An 18,753-nucleotide genomic window follows, 5' to 3' on the forward strand; every position below is an offset into this window, starting at 1 on the left:
CCTTTCGGAAGTGGAAAACCTGGTAGCAAAAGACTACGAAGATCGATTTGAAGAGAATAGAAGGAAAAATAGAAAATAATTATGAACTTGGAGAACCATAAAGAATGTGAAAGACAAATGAAGAAAATTTGCAAATGAAGCATTTAGTGTATGATTCTCATATCTTATCAAGAGATTCTGTAATGTAATGTTTCGATATAATTGCTTATCCCCATCCATGATCTCGTTCAAAACATTGTGATATTAAGTCACTGTTTATGAAAAACAATAAATGATAAGATCTATTCTTTGTTCTTATGAGCTAGGATAGTTGTTTATTCAAACAAACTGCGGATGATGTCGCCTCATTTTAGTAACTAATAGATTTTCTACTACCTATCTGGCACATAGTATTGTTTTTCTTTTTTTAAAACCATGTTTAATCTAGAGGGAACTAAGGTGAATTTTATTTAAATATAAAACTGTCTATAAAAGTGGCATAATTTTAAAATTTGATCTAAACCATTTTATGTACATGTTATGTTCACGAAAAACTAACTCATATAAATCACAATAAAGAAATAAAATAATATTCTAGAGATGATGATTTATTCGGGACAAATTTTCCCATTTTCTCATGAAAGAGTTTTAAAATAGCAAACTAATGTTGTAAATTACGCAGAAAACAAGATAAAACCTCCTATGGAATTTAAGTTTACATATTAAAACTTATGAAATACTAAATTCATCAGAGAACTAAATCAATGAATGAACTTTAAGGTGAGACTATAATTTATGGACGAGGCAATCAGAAGAGTTTGTGGGATTTCAAGGTCAGTGTACCGATTTCAGTACCCGATGCTCATGTACCATCGGTTCACAGAGAATTTCAAAGAAAATGTGATGATGTTACCTTTCCATGTAATATGTGTTGGAGGAAAAGGTCTGCCAGAATAGGATTTTTTCGCTCGATCCAGATTGAGAATAATCTAAATATTGACAGTTGTTGCGAACTGGATAATAAAAGCACCAGTAACACTGCCTGCAGCCGGATACTGCAATATATACGGATGATTGCAGAGCGTTCAGATGCGTACACAGACTTGGTTATGTGCATCATGTCATTATCCACAAGCGGTATTTTGTGGACCTTACAACCGAAGTGCACACAAACAATAATGACGCTATGTGGTGGAGGTTGAAAGAGTTTTTGCTACCTTATCATGGTTCCATAGGCTGTTTATTATGGGGCCATATGGATGATTTCCTCTACCGTATGTATTACGATTTTAGAACCTCTAAACCACTTTCTAACCTTGGGGAGTTTTTGAATCATGTAACTGTAACCATTTTAATTCTTTGCTTTTGTATAACATATTTTTGCTGTACGCTAACTGTTTTCTAACTGGTTAATATTTCTTAATGTCGCTTAATTTTCGTTCAAAAGTTGACCATAAATTATAGTCTCGCCAACTTTAATTTAATAGTTGAATTCATGAGTCAGTTAAATCTAAATCACCATGGAAAACCTGAAAACTCTGGACGACCGTTTCGTCCTAGTATGGGAGTCCTCAGCAGTACGCATCCCCCAAATGCCCTGGTACGGCCGAGAGTGAGGAGAGTCCGCTCTCCCTCTCGAAATGCTCTCAGATGGCCACGCGTATATAGCCTCTGCCGGGGAAGTCCTACTCACTGCCTTCTCGTGGCGGGGGTGTTGTTTACGAAAATGAGAGGACGAAAAGCGAATGTCTGGCGCTTTAACCGGATTCCAAACCAATGGTGTACATGGGCTCCAGTATCCTGCGGGAACAAATGGCGTATGAACCAATTGTTGGTCACCGGCTTCCATGGGACTGCATCTCCTTACGATGCTCCACTGCCTTGTGGATCAGACCTTCAGATCGAAGGCTCGGGGCGTGGCCCCCTAAGAAAACCACCTGTTTCGGTTTGGGCACCCGGGCAGTATTACAGCCCTCACACATATCGAATGATATTTGTGTGGCTCATATGTATTTGGTACCTCCTTGTACCAATATCTATGTGTTAAAATAATAAATAATAAAATAATAATACGCATCCACAATCCCACTCGCGCGATTCGAATCCAGGATCTATCGATCCGTCCAGTTTGAAATCAACTGAGCATTTAACACATTCAGGTGGATTTTAGAGATCACTTTCATGTAGGATGAGACTGAAATTAACTAGGAAACTAGTATAAAACAAGAATTACTGAACAATTGTTACTTCACTTATAAGTGCTGATCGCAAGACCTGAAGGCCTTCAGTTCGAGCTTTTGTGTGGCCATTCATATAAACAGTTGAGTGATCTTAAATTAAAACGAACACTACTGGCTTACACTGGTATACCAGTTAAAGTTAATCTGTGACAAGGAACTTCATTTACGATTGAAATTTATATATTTCCCAATCCTTACCAATATTAAGCATGGCATCACACAACTTGAAAGTTCACTTTTGATGTATAATATACTTATTGATGTTGTTTATCACTCACTTTAGGTCAATGTTATCCCTGTTTTTGCATTCATATACGCATTCACATGATCTTGTCTGTTTGAAATTATCGATGGAAGAAAATGTTTGTATACTTATAATAAAATTGGTTGATGGTCGACATGTACACCATTGAATAAAGGCTCGATGGTTTGCAGCTATGACGTTCGCGTACGCGACCGAAGTTCCTGAGCTCGATTCCTAGATCCATGGTTGTGGATGCTCACTCACAAAAAGTCCTATATTAAAATTAGTTCATGATTTAAACTATGAAAATTATATTTGTAGAAACCAGAGTTTGAGACTAAAATAAACCGAATGTTTCCCTTGTCAGTTAGGTCTGAGCTATTTGAAGAACAAATAATTAAACACAAAAGTTATCGAATATAAAAACATGATACACAAGTTAATAGTGTACGTAACAAACTGTCTAATCATTTTGTATATAAGCTTTGTTGCGGTGTTGGTATAAGTAACTTGGTACGATAAAGTGGAAAAAATTGTGATAACAGGTATATGTACGTGTATGTAGATTTAATGTTATAAGAAATCGTTATTTATATCACCCATATATATATATATATATATATATATATATATATATATATATATATATATATTTCGCCTCAGGTTATGGTGGTTGATGTAATTAGACAATCCGACAGATGTTATGAATCGAACTATTCACAGCATGCACAGAATGAGTACAAAGAAACAAATAAATTTTGGTTTATGTTGTTGCATTAAACAAGTTGGTTATTCATTGTATATCCAGAAAAACAAACTAATTTAAAACAAGTGATATTTTTATCGTTTTTCTTCCTATAACATGAGAAGAATTAAAATTGGTAAGATGATAGTTAGACTTAGTAATTAAACATTAGTTGCCATGGTACAGCTAATTGTTCGAGATCACCAATATATACATGACTTCAACAGTCTACCTTTTGTTGTACAAACTAAAACCTTTATAGAGGACTCTTGTTCACTTGAAGTCAATCTTATGTGAAGATTTCATCAACCTGTTTAGTAAATTTTTGAGGTTTTCTGATGATTTACAAATACGCTTTCAGTAAAGTTTGTGTTTCTTTACGCTCTTATTTGACCGTCGTAAGGTCTCACACATAAATATAGAATTACAGTCATTATATTTCATATGAGCGTCACAGTTCTCTCGTTCATCCCTTAGTATTATGTTTTTGACTTCTACTAGTTTAGAACTAAGAGCTTTGTATCGATTATAAGTAATATATTACACAGAAAATGCTAAATCAATAGAAATATACATGCGAATGTTTCATGTAAGTATTTAACACTAAAATATTCATGAACATATAAACTTTGTGTCAGACAACATTCAATATTCACGTAATTCTGGTGAACTTTAAAACTTGATAAACACTAGTACATAGTTATGTTGGTGATGAGAATTATTAGGCTTTTACAAACTGTCTTCATCTGAAAATACACTTACTATTATTATATATTCTGATAAATATCTCATGCAAGAATGTTAGTCAATTTTATGTTACAAAAAAAACAGTTTGAAAAAGAAATATATTTCTTGTATTTCATCATCACAAAAGTTTTATTCTCCGTATGTATGAACAAATAAAGAGAAAAGGTTCTTGTTATAACCCAGTGAAGATTAAGTCACAGGTAACTTCTGAGGACTGTTAATAGACTAATATTCTATAAATATTCTTATTGTATAATTATTCAATAGTTACATTATGTGTATTTATATTCCCCTTATTATAAGCTTTATTTTGACCTATAATTTATTACTATACGATTTACGGTTCTTAATCTATGTTCAGTCTATTAATTACTATCTCCCGCGTTCACAGCCACTTTTTGGCTTATTTGTGTACACATGTTATTTTCTATTTTATGGTACGTTGTGGTCTGTCTGATTGGTATATAAACAGAGTATGTTTGAAATACATAATTCATATTGCGGAAGCTGGTATTGTGTTTTTTTTTGGACTCAAGCAGACGGGCTAGAAGGACCTCGGACCAACAAGGCGCTAGACTGCCCGCACCGGTTGAACGTCATTGGTTGGTATAGGGTGAAGATTTGTATAAGTCATATTCTGATTGGTGGATAATTCGCGTGGTAGAAAGGCCTGACATCAAGGCCATAACAATTGGCTACGGGGTTGGCTCAGTCGGTAGCCCATGAGACTCTTAATCTCAGGGTCGTGGGTTCGAGCCCCCCATCGGGCGCCAAATTAATATGGCCTTGATGTCAGGCCTTTCTACCACGCGAATTATCCACCAATCAGAATATGACTTATACAAATCTTCACCCTATACCAACCAATGACGTTCAACCGGTGCGGGCAGTCTAGCGCCTTGTTGGTCCGAGGTCCTTCTAGCCCGTCTGCTTGAGTCCAAAAAAAAACACAATACCAGCTTCCGCAATATGAATTATGTATTTCAAACATACTCTGTTTATATACCAATCAGACAGACCACAACGTACCATAAAATAGAAAATAACATGTGTACACAAATAAGCCAAAAAGTGGCTGTGAACGCGGGAGATAGTAATTAATAGACTGAACATAGATTAAGAACCGTAAATCGTATAGTAATAAATTATAGGTCAAAATAAAGCTTATAATAAGGGGAATATAAATACACATAATGTAACTATTGAATAATTATACAATAAGAATATTTATAGAATATTAGTCTATTAACAGTCCTCAGAAGTTACCTGTGACTTAATCTTCACTGGGTTATAACAGTTCTGTATACGTATCAGAATGGGGGTTTGCAATTTTAATAGTTTAATTCATGAGTCAATTGAAGCTAGACCACCATTGAGAACCTGAAACACTGGACAGCCATTTCGTCCTAATGTGGAACTCCTCAGCAGTGAGCATCCATGATTCCGCACCAAGATGACTAGAACCCGAGATCTAAGACTTTGCTCACGAACGCTTAACTTCTAGACCACTGATCAGCATCCAACGGTGTTAATGCCTAACTTCAATCCATCCATGGTCTTGAGCAACCATTCATCCACTTTTTGAGGTAAATACCTGTCCGACACGAATTGAACTCCTCAGTTCCATAACCGATTACTGTATCTGATGACATTCTGAACTGGGTATATATATATATATATATATATATATGTCTGTACATTGCCAAATACTTTTCAATCCTTTTAATCCATTTTTATGTTAATTATTGGATTTATTACTAGAAGATGTATCTCTAACTATTGATTAATATATCATAACCATTACTGTTTGATTAATATACTCACTGTAATACATTCAGGTAGTCGAATGTTAATTATGTTTAATATCGAACGACATAGAACCTCACAGTAAGACGTTATTTAAATGTTAATTTATTTACAAACAAGAAATTAAAACACAGTTGTAAGGATCAGCTTTCAGAAATGCTTCCAAATTACGGTAGATTATTTGAAGTGAATATATAAAATAATGAATTTCATATTTATCAGAAGATTTCGAACTTGATAGCAATTGAAGTAGACGAAGTTTTCTCACAACAATGATAATTTATTAAAAGAAGGATTTTAACAAGGTCTGCACAGGATCCTCATAATTCAACCAAGGTTGATCAAATTTCAGTCAAAATATCAACAACGGAACAAATTCAAATCAATCGTCGATAGAATTCAGGTAGAACCAAAAGCCCGGAAAAATATAACAATCGTCTTTAGTCAGTGATCAATCAGTTGTAAATATTTCGGTCAGTCAAGCTTTCAGTTGCTCGAACATAACATTTTGAACTGTTATGTTGGTTGATGAAAGTTCAAACAACACAGCGAAAATCAGTCTCCTCAAAAGTGCGTTTATATCTTCCTGACAAGCGTTAGTTAGCACGAAACCTAGGTTTAGAGTTTTTTGTAAACCACTTTTAATCCCCTAACACATTTGATAAAATAATTGCTGAATGTATGATAAGTAATCCAGGTGAAAACAACAGTATATAACTTCTCTTTTGATACCACTGTTTCATTTGTGTCCGAACTATACACAAAAAATATCAATTCATATCCAGTGGAATACAATGTACAAATAAATGGTTATGAGATAAGTTATCACTTTAAGGAAAACAACTGGAATTTCATTCAAATACTTGCTCAAGAAATTTCGTAAAACATGAGAAGTTTTCTTGCATCATTCTTTTAAGTGGCGTTATCACTTCGCACACAAGCTTTTTGATCTTAACTTATAAAGAACACGAGCCAGTCTAGATTAAACAATCATTGAAAACCTGGAGGCACTGGATGGGTGTTCCGTTCTAGCTAAAGGATCGTGGATGTGCACTTTTGAGGAGTCACACACTAAGACCAAACGGCCGCACAGTACCTTCAGTCTTCCTATTACTTCCTCACTTAGATCTCTTCGCAATCTCAATGAAATTCACCAATCTCCGCAATCTTACCCAAGTCAACCCTATTTACCGATTAACGTCTTTGTAGGTTTTGGTGTTTTCATCCAGAAACATACATATTACTTTGTATTTTGACACTGGCTTGGATGAATGCTTGATAATTTATTTTACCCTACTACACTTCTTCCTCAATTCGGGATGTAGAATTTTCGAAATTGATTATTATTTTCAACTGTTATCAGCCAATCATAAAGTAAGCAATAAAAAGAATCAATTTTAATCTTCACTTATTAGTAGTAAATTATTATTATTATTATTATCATCAGTAAAGAAATAGAACTTTTCGAAAATAATCACTTTACTACTCGATCCTACTTATAAGTCATAAAATTTTTATGGTTTATCGAACAGTGAGATTAAATTTAAACAACTTTCCGAATTTTGATTTAAACTTTGATTCACCATAACCTGATATGAAAATGACAGCTAGTGACTAAGTTGACGGGAAAACTTCCGCAGTTTCGATGAGGAACCATGATTAGTGGAGAAAACCGCGCCGGATCTGAGGAAGACACCCATCAAAAGCATTTCAAGATGGCCGTGCAATATCGTGGATTGACTAAAGTTAGACTTGTGCACCATTAGATGACGTCTCAGCGGTCTAGAAGTTAAGCGTTCAAGAGCGAGGCCGAACGTCTTTAGTTCGATTACTGGTTGCAGAGTTTTGAAAATTCACTGATTTGGAGTCACAAACAAAGACGAGATAGCTGTTTGATATTTACAGGATTTTAACGGTTTTCTAGCTTGGATGGGTTTGTGATTTCAATGAAACTCAACAATCTCCACGACGTCATATGGACGAACTTTTGGTGTAGGAAATGTTACCTAATATTGGGTAGTGAGGGCAACCTTGCTAATAATTTGGACGGTCGGTAGAGGTCGTACTAATCCACCACTCCCACACTGTACTTGGATTATTGGTGATCTCTATTCGATACCCTAAACTTTTTGACGACCTGCACGTTTTGTTTGCCTATGTATATAAATTTCATGAGTCTCGGCATGTGTAGTTTAAATATGAAGGTATATGCAAATGGTATGCGCGTGGGTTAGCACAAGGAACGTAAGCTGAAAAACTGTTTGCCTTCTGTCTAGTAAAATCAGTAGTCTAATCAAATAGGTCAGAGACATAATGAGGAGATATGGTAGCAATTATTAGGGAGATATGTTCATCAACCCTCCCTGAAAGAGCACTTATCTTTATATGTATGTCTTGAAATGTACGGACGAAGGTCTTTGTACCAGTGGTATGTATGTAATATGTGAAACACAGTCAGTTGCAGCAAATGCGTTCAAAGGGAGAGGTGACCATCTACCCTCCCAGATGGTTGAATATACCTATATGTATGCTTTTGGATGTATGAGTCAAGACGTGTATGTTACTGGTGTGCATGTAACGTATGTTTGCCCGCAAGGTAAGTATTCCTATATGTATGCCAAGGTATGCATCGATGAAAAACATATGTGTTACTCGTATGCATTTAGATTATATTTACCCTGGTGAGACGCCCTAGAGCAAAAATCCAGGAGTTCTAATGATTTCCCCACATGATCGCGTCAAGGTGATGGGTTCGTAACCTCGGAAAGCGGATAATTAATCCAGATAAGCTTATGGGCTTTACGGAGTCAGGCTTCACCAACCTCATATTGGCTGAAACAGCACACCTCATGTTTACAAAGATTGTTCATTAATTTCCACTTTCTCACAATAGGACTGAGGTAAAGATGCTTATAGTTAACTATCTAAAAACGATCTGTTGTTTCTTAATTTAATTTATCAGTGGCGATGGGGATTTTGGAAAAAGTCGAGAAGACATATATGTGGTGACGGGGTTAAAAAAAGGCCCAAGACAATCAGGATACAGAATGTTGTCGGTGTCCTCGAACGACATTCGTTGTTAATTTGTCATACTGTATTTTCTACTAACGTGCTGATTCAAACAGAAACAAAAAATGGCTCTCCCATCCAAATAATTACAGTTGCCATTTCAGCGACAACAGAAGCGTTTTAAAAAGAATCTGCTGGAATTTATAGACAAATTACACACACGGCTGCTGAATCATCCATGTTTTGGAGATGTGATGGGAGTTAATGAACTAATTTCTAAATTGCGTACAGAGCTGGAAAATGATTGTAGAATGTATGAATGTGTCGATAAAAGCCTCTATGAATCCTTGACAAGCAGTAACGTAAGCGAAGCAGTAGCAGTTATTCATGACCCGCCCAGTGGTCCAGAAACGTCCATTTCAGAGAAATGCCCTTAAGCGAGTTTAAATCCCATTGTCCCAGAAACACAATGTACAAACACTGACCTGTCCAGCTCACAGAAGGACGATGTTTTGTTAAAGGCACATGAAATTGTTACAGTACCCGCCCACAAAGAAACAGAAAATGAATCAAGCAACATAATGAAGACAGTTTCACCAAATGGAGCTCGTCATTCTACGACAAACGTATCTGATGAATCTACTTGTCGGGGTTCTCTGGTTGTTTTACCTGATATTTACTTACTTACGCCTGTTACTCCTTGTGAAGGAACATAGGCCGCTCACTAGCATTCTCCATCCAACCCTGTCCTGGGCAATCCTTTCCAGCTCCTTCCAGTTGTTATTCATCTTTTTCATATCTGCTTCTATTTCCCAACGTAATGTGTCCTCTAGCCTTCCTCTTTTCCCCTTCCCTTCAGGATTCCAAGTTAGGGCTTGCCTCGTGATTCAGTTTGATTATTTGAGTAATGTATGTCCTATCCATTTCCATCGTCTTTTCCTAATTTCTTCTTCAGCTGGAATCTGGTTTGTTCTCTCCCACAGAAGGCTATTGCTGATGGTATCCGGCCAATGGATGTTGAGTATCTTGCGTAGACAGCTATTTATAAATACTTGTACTTTCTTGATGATGGTTGTTGTAGTTCTCCAAGTTTCAGCTCCATACAGTAGAACTGCCTTGACATTCGTATTGATATTGGTTGAAAGTTGTTTTGAGTTCCATATGTTCTTCGATTGTAGGAATGCGACCCTTGCTTTGCCAATCCTCGCGGTTACGTCTGCATCTGAACCTCCTTGTTCATCGATGATGCTTCCCATGTATGTGAAGAATTCTACATCTTATAGAGTTTCGCCATCAAGAGTGACTGAATTGCTGTTCTCCGTTTTGAATTTGAGGACCTTGGTTTTCGCCTTGTGTATATTGAGGCCTACTGATGCAGAGACTGCTGGTACATTGGCTATCTTTATCTGCATTTGTTCCTGTGTATGTGATAGGAGGGCTAGGTCATCTGCGAAGTCCAAATCGTCTAATTGATTCTGAGTTGTCCATTGTATTCCGTGTTCTTTTTTTACCAGATATGAGTTATCTTAATGACTCACAAGAACCTAATGAAATTTCGACAGATGCTAATTATCCTAGTGATCTACTATCTACCAATGAGATTTTCAAGAAATTCGATGAGAATGTTTCAGAAGAATTAAACTTTAATGACCTCATATCAAGTGCCGTTTATCCTGACCATTTAGTCAGTTCTAGTGAACTCTCTATTCAATGTGGGAAATATGTTTTGATTAGATTCACACTAACTGTAACTTGGGAATTTGAGGACCCAACATTATTTCGTTGGGGATCATAAAGTCAGAAAATTTATGGTCAGGATCTAAACTTTAAGTCATCAAAAAAAGAAGGGAAGGTGATATGACGAGAAGAAAATTCAAAATTAGATTGATTTATTCATTATGATATTTATTCAACACTAATTCCATTTTGTGATGATTATTCATTGTAGTATTAGATTTTATTTTTTCGGATGATATTTTATTCTGTAGAATATACGATATTCTTGTATTAAAAATTGACATGAACTATGCTCAGTATGTGATTTATTATAACTCGAAGTATTTTTCATATATGTGATTTCATCCTAATTATTAATTAAAATAGGTATATGAATCAATATATAAATGAGTGTATTTTCGACTAGGGTCGCCGTCGTGTTTTGGAAGTTAATAAATCTTCATTTATACCAGTCTTTGTGTTCTTACTTTCGTGTCGTGGGAATTGCAGAGGTTCCTCGTTTCAACTATAAGTGATAAGCGTCTCCGACACAACAGTCAGTGACGACCAGATATATCAAGTAGCATTCAAACCACAAGACATATCAATTGTTACTTCGATTTTTGTCAGAGTTCTTGATAATATACAATAAATGTCTAAACACAAGTTTATTCAGATTAGCGTAGGTTCTATGTTCAATCGATTGATGCAGAAACTAGGCTAAGCAATGGAAATAGATGTTATAAACAGTCTTATTCCGTATTGACTGTCAATTTGTAAATCATAAAACTAGATAACCTTACTTTTTTCTTACTAACTCAATAATATGATCAAATGTTAATAAAATCAGTTAAGTGTATAAAGAAAACAAATGATCATTTAGACTCGTATGTTGCTGTATAAAATGAACTTACAGGTAAATATTCAAAAGAACTTTGAAGCCCAACATGAATTGTGAAAAATGCATAAACTTTTTTTTCTTCAATAATGCTATTTGTTAAGCATAGTTCCGATATATGCATCAGGATACACCAAACCAATGAGTCCCGAATAGGACGAAACTCGTTTTTTTCGAAATCATTTGCAAAATATTGAAAGTGATTTTAGCCATATGACTCTATATGTCACTAGCGTACTTATTAATTATGTAAAAACTAAATTATGGTTTCAAACGTTTACAGAATGTGCTTAAACTACGTACCAGTGCTTACTGTGTATGATTTACGATCCACTTTTTTAATAATAATGAAAACTGGAAATTCCCTACATTTACGTTATTTATCAGAAGTAATGGTAATTATTAGTTGTACGTAGCTGAATGGATGAAATTTGTGAAGTGAACCAATTACTTACTTACGCTTGTTACTCCCAATGGAGCATAGGCCGCCAACCAGCATTCTCCAACTCACTATGTCCTCCGCCTTCGTTTCCAGTTCTATCCAATTGTTGCTCATTTTTCTCTTGTCTGTCTCCGTTTCTCGGCGTAATGTGTTCTTCTTTGGCCTTCCACTCCTTCTTTGGTCTTGAGGATTCTATGTGTGGGCTTGCCTTTAGGCACAGTTGGGTGCTTTCTTCAATGTGTGTCCTACCCACTTCCAGCGCTTCTTCCTGATTTCTTCCTCCACTGGGATCTGGTTTATTCTCTCTCACAGTAGGTTGTTGCTAATAGTGTCTAGTCAACGAATCAGGAGCACTTTGCGTAGACTACTGTCAATAAGCACTTGCATCTTCTGGATGATGGATTCCGTAGTTCTCCAGGTTTCCACGTTATACAGTAGAACTATCTTGACATTTATATTGGAAATTCTGACCTTGATTTTGGTTGACAGCTGTTTTGAGTTCCAGATGTTCTTCAACTGTAAATATGCTGCTCTTGCTTTGCCGATCCGAGCCTTCACATCTGCATCAGATCCACCGTGTTCATCAATGATGCTTCCCAGATATGTAAAGCTTTTTACATCTTCCAAATCTTCTCCGTCAAGTGTGATTTGATTGATGCATGTTTTGTTGTATCGGAGAATCTTGCTTTTCCCTTTGTGTATGTTGAGAAGTGAACCAATTACACACAATATATTTGTTTGAACTATTTTATCATCTGTAAAAGTATTATCATCACACAATTTCACGTAACCTTTGGGACTAAACATTTTTTCATTCATAACTCCGATTGAAGATCAATAGCAAAATATAAATTTTTGGAAGAGGAAAATGTTCTATTACCTAGCTTTCGTTTATGTCATTATTCATAATTTTGTAAATTTAAACCAGTATTTAAATCATTGATATTGACTGATAGTGACCGTGTGATGTGAAGGATCAAATCTCGATCTCATGTGAAGTAATGATTGTACGTATGCTTAGACCCAGATACACGAGATGTGAATACTCTCTAATTTACTATAGTGAAACCATTTTGTACTGTAAAACTGATGTAACCACTGAGTGAATCTTTCCACTCCGACCACCTCATCAAATGATCTTAGTCGAAAGAATAATGAGTGAATAAATTTGCCATAGTTTCTGAATTCATTAAGCCATGCAAGGGATAGAATAAATCACATAAATAGAAAAAATAAATGAACATTTGCAAAACCAAATGGTCAGATACTGGTTTACCGATACTTTGTTTAATGACAACAATAGACATTATCTCATATGAGTAATGAAATATAATTACAAATGATATGGGCGAGAACATAATTTATGGACGAAACAATCAGACATAAGATAACGAGTTACGAATTTCGGCGCGAAATTCATCCAAACATTTGGTATTATAGCTGATGTTGGCTTGTGATAAAAAAACCTAAATCTAATTTCTAGCCTTAACCACCGACTGCAAATGAAATTTCTAACCCTCATTTAGTTCTAATCAGAAGGTGCCCACTCTCAATATCACTTCAACGTCGCTCAAAGGTCGTCCCTAAATTATAGTCTCACCATAATATGAAGCTTAAAGTCAAAACCAATGACTTGCATAACCTATTTTATTCAATCATTTTATGGATATATTAATGATTATTTGACTTGTTTAATACCCTGTAATTTGCAATACTTAAAGCTTTATATTGTAATTAGAGAATAAAATAGACTATTGTACTAATTAATTATTCCGAATGTAGCCATTTACAAATCAAATTAAACTTTTCTCAATAAGATATGCTAATTTTTTGGAAAACAAACGAGAATTATTAATTAATCAAATCAGTACAGTTTTTTCTATGAAAGAAAAACTAGTAAAACTACTGCAACTTATATAGGACTGTGCAACAAAATATATTGAGCAATGATGATTATTGTGAGTCGTTACCACCTTATATTGCTTATACTAACTTATATATATGCAAAGATGGATAGTGGCTAACAGTGGAATGCAGGACGCGTGCCACTTCGTCCTATTTGGTAATTTTCAGCTGGATGTACCAGCATCCCAGAGTTGATGTTCACTTTACTTATAAAACTTATGAATTAAGGCAATATCGAGTCAGTTCGCACAGGATGCACATATACCAACAAGAGACTGATCAATTGCAGTCCTAAATAACAATAAGAACATACAAGTAAAAAAAACCAAGCGAATTTACCCAATTGTACAAGCAGGTGTCTATCAGGACTCAGTAGTTAAGTGGATAACGCGATGGCGTTTGAAACGAATGGTACTGGGTTCGAGTCTCGGAATGAACATCAACTCTGTGATGCTAGTACAATCAGCTGATGAGTCCCAAATAGGACGAAACGCGCAGCCTTAATTCCACTGCTAGCCACCATCATTGCAGTTTATAATCCTTTTGATTGAAGACAATGTCAAAGTGATCTGCACGAGATGTATATATATCACCAAGAGATTGATCGATTTCAGTCTTAAACTTCATTGAGAAGATTCAAACAAACAATACAGAATGAATTATCTATTACATTGTTCTTTTAATATCCAAAACATATTTACACCATAGCTTTGCTCATAATTATCGGTATATGAAATAATTTAATGGTATTCAGATATAAACTGCCAAGACATTGAATAAGTCACGTTTACATAAATAAAATTTAAAAAAAAACGGTTCGTGGAGAATTCAAATTGAACAATTACATCATCATTCTTTTTTCCAGTGAAAAAAAGAATGATTTTCTGATGAACATTAAATTGCAAAAGAGAAATATATGGTGCCTAGACAAGTTAAAGATACTAATGTTTTCAATGTAAAACTGTTAGTTTTCTTTTTTTTTTCTTTGAATTTTAGTTGTCACTGTCGGTTCAACTAATTAATGCACCGGAAACTTGATTTTTCATGTCATATTCATTATTTAATAAAACAATGATGTTTTTTTTAGATCATTATTTCCTTTTCTACTATTCTAATCAATGTTTTAGAATATTCAGTGAGTATTAGTGAAAATTTAATTGCACCATTTTAGATATCCTCTCTTTTTTCTATGCTATCATGAAAAGTATTCATGGTGAGACTATAATTAATGGACGAACCAATCAGATTTACGATAAAAGGTCTTAGATTTTGGCGCGAAATTCATCCACTCATTTGGTTAAATAGAGTCTTGACATTAAAGCTGATGTTAGTTTGTGATGAAAAGCCTACATCTAATTTCTAACCTTAACCATCAACAGTAAATGAAAATTCTAACTGCTTTATAACCCTCATGTAATCCTAATCAGTAGGTGTCCACTCTCAATATCACTTCAACGTCACTCAAAGGTCGTCCATAAACTATAATCTCACCGTATTCATCAACGGATATAATAACTTCACTGATTGAATTAAGTTTAATTATATTTGTAATACGGATTATGAAATTGTGCACGCACTGAACAACTAACTAACAGATACCTATCGAAATAATCATCGAATCATTGTTTCAGATGATCTTTCAATATTCTGCCAGGAACTGACCTGAGAAAATTATTAAATCCTTACAAATATACTGATTCAGTGTAATTCTTCTTTCGATTTCAAGTTATCACACTTTATTGGGATAGCGAAAATAAATTGTTAATACAAATATCAGTTTAATGTAAGTAATCACAGTAACAGTGTCAGTAGAAAACATTGGTCCTAAACAATTTGATTTGAGGAGAAAGAATGGATTCGTGGAGTGGAACTTTCGAAATAATTTACAAATCTATCGTAAGATATACAGCGGACTTGCTTGTGTTATTGAAATTAATACTGATCCATATCATCTGAAGTCTCTAACCAATGGTCAAAACAATCTTGTAGTTCTGACCTACCACTTTTCTAATTGATCTCATGTATCTACCACTCAATTTACTCTTACATCAGGAAACATCGACAGTCAAGGTAAGTAGTAGTTGGGCATAAGCAATCCACATGAGTGCTTAATTTTGCAAACAAGATACAATATGTTTTATATACCTTTACCAAGATCGATTAGAGTCGTTTTCTCTATTTATCGAAACCTTCAACATTCTGAAAATACCACACAAATAATATTTCACAAATTTTACAATCTGCCAAAACTTCTTGATGAGTGTTATACGTTCATCATTTGTATTGACATGCTTTTACATCAGTATCACAAGCTGATCAATCAGAAATTGAAAAACGAAGCTGTCTTAGCAGTTTCTTGGTTTTTCTTCTCTTTTTTTAAAAAAAATAAAGAAGATTATGTCAGAATTATTCAATGAAAAAGTAATACCATAAAAGTAAAGCTGATCGGAGATATTTGTGAACATAATTAACTTATAATCAGAGAGGGGTTTTGCGAATATTATATCAATTTAGTAGTTTAATTTATGAGTCATTTAAAGCTAGATCACTATGGAAAACCTGGAATCACTGGACGGCCGTTTCGTCCCAGTACGGGACTCTTAAGCATTGCGCATCCATGATCCCACCTCGCGAGTGACGGTCTCCAAGAAGTATTTTTTGGAGTTCTAATGAGAAGCCATGACAGGCGGAGTCCAACCGGGTCTGTTGTGAGATAGCAACTCACTGAAGTAAATGGTGAACAGTGGTGCAATTTCGTGGATTCGTTGAAAGTAATAATTAATTTGATATTGTTTGCCTGAATCTTCCCATTGAGGTTTAAGACTGCAGTTGATCAGTTTGTTATTGGCATATATGCATACTGTGCGTACTGCCTCCATATAGCTTTAATTCACAAGCATTTTGTAAACAATGATGGATGGTGGCTAGCAGTGGAATCCAGAACGCGCGTCACTTCGTGCTATTTGGGACTCGTCAGTTGGATGTACCTGCTCTCAGAGTTGATGTTCACTCTGGGACTCGAACCCAGTACCATTCGCTCCAAATGCCATCGCGTTATCCTAGACAAGGTAACATTTGAGGCGAATGGCACTCGTTTCGAATCCTAGAGTGAACAGATACACCCAGATGACGAGTCCCAAATAGAACAAAACGTTCGTCTTGGATCCCACTGCTAGCCACTATCCATTTTTTTTAGTTAATCAATGTTCAGACCTATTTCGATGGATAATTTTGAGATATTTAAATTTTGAATATGGATAAATATAACAAAAAAGAAACATCAAAATATACCATATTGAAAAAAATAAACAACAATCACTAAGAGTAACATATATAAACTGCAAATAAAATAACCAAAATCGAATATACAATTTTCCATGTATACCATATGTAAATTTCGAAAAGAAAAAAAATCATGGAAGTTGACTTTTTTCTCTCTCTCTTCAATTATCAGATAATACGGGTGAAATTAATTCACCAGTTGTTGAATGATTATTTTCTTTTCAAATTCGTTTCATAATCATAACCATTTAATAATGAATTTTCGATGAATGTTAAATGTTACAAGGCAAATAATAAAACAACTTCCTGTCTTTATAGATATAGATATAAAGATAGATCAACTTTTCTAATTTTACATGATCTCTTGAATAAATCCAGATAGGATGTTGTTATATTGCAGAACCTTTTTTAACTTATTCACCATTCTATTCACATGTTTATATCATTTCGGTGTTGTGGTTGTTGTTGTTGACGTTATTCAAATATCAATGTAAAATAACTATTAGGATGAATTTACCGAAAATATTACCTTGTCTGGATTGGTATTAGATAGGAAAATTCGGTTCAAAAAACTCCAATGTGATTACATTGTAGTGACATACTTTTATCAAAAGAACGCGATTGGTCTAATAGAAACAATTATTATTATAACCAATTGTACCAGTGATTGTTTTACTGTACTTGTTTGTTTAACTGTACTAAAGACATCCTTCCTTCCTTTGATTGTGACCTTGCACGCACTTACGTTTGTTCGGTGATTCCGCTTGTACTCCTTTGGCACGAACTCGGTATTCTTTTGATATCACGAGATCGCCAACAAATATATCTCGCTAAAACCTCTAATCGCCTTCTGATATCTGGTTTGCAACCTTCTTGTAATGGTGATCATAGTCAACGCGACTAGACGCTACACTACAACATAATTGAAAACTTATTTTTACATTGATAAGTAAACTAATATTTCATACCATATGACTTATGGATAATTGACGGACAATAATGAATTTTTCAATTATTAGTTAACTTAAATATTTAGAATGATTTTTCAGTTAATGAAGGAATGTAGATTCTAAGGTAATTTATAATTTATGAACTGGTAAAAATTAGAGAACAAAAGTAGAAGATACTGGTTAGTTGTTTTATCAGAGCCTAGTACTTCTTGGCAATGTACAGTCACTATCTATATGAGCTGGAGCCTAGGATGTTCAGAAAGTGTTATCGGCACTATATCAGCATTTAACTTGAGACTCAGTAGTTAATGGTTTCAAATTACACTCAACTTGTAATTTAGCACGATATTCAATCAATTTCATTATTGAGTTAGTATTTCATTTCGGATTTTGTTAATTCCTCGATTCCTGAATTTCGACTTAAACTACGAAAGCCTGTCATATTTCTAATCATTAACAAAAGTAGGATCACTATCTATTTAGTAACTGAATGTAAACTGAATATCATTTTATAATTCTATAAACAACAAGTTAATTCGAAAAGCGCATTACGTAAACCTAGTTTCAGTTAGCACTTTCGATTTGTACGATATTACAGTGTATTTTTTCTGAGGAACTAGTGTTTCTCACACTTTATAAATAGATCACATAAAGTGTCGATAAAGCTGCGACATTATTACCTCTGATCCTGTATGACTGTAACAAGATCCACTCGTTCAATTTACATAATTTCAACGATGCTAAGAATTAGTGAGTTGTAGTCAGCAGGAGAAAATGAACTCAAAATAAT

The sequence above is a fragment of the Schistosoma haematobium genome, chromosome 3, assembly GCF_000699445.3.
Source record: "Schistosoma haematobium chromosome 3, whole genome shotgun sequence".
Taxonomy (NCBI): Eukaryota; Metazoa; Platyhelminthes; class Trematoda; order Strigeidida; family Schistosomatidae; genus Schistosoma; species Schistosoma haematobium.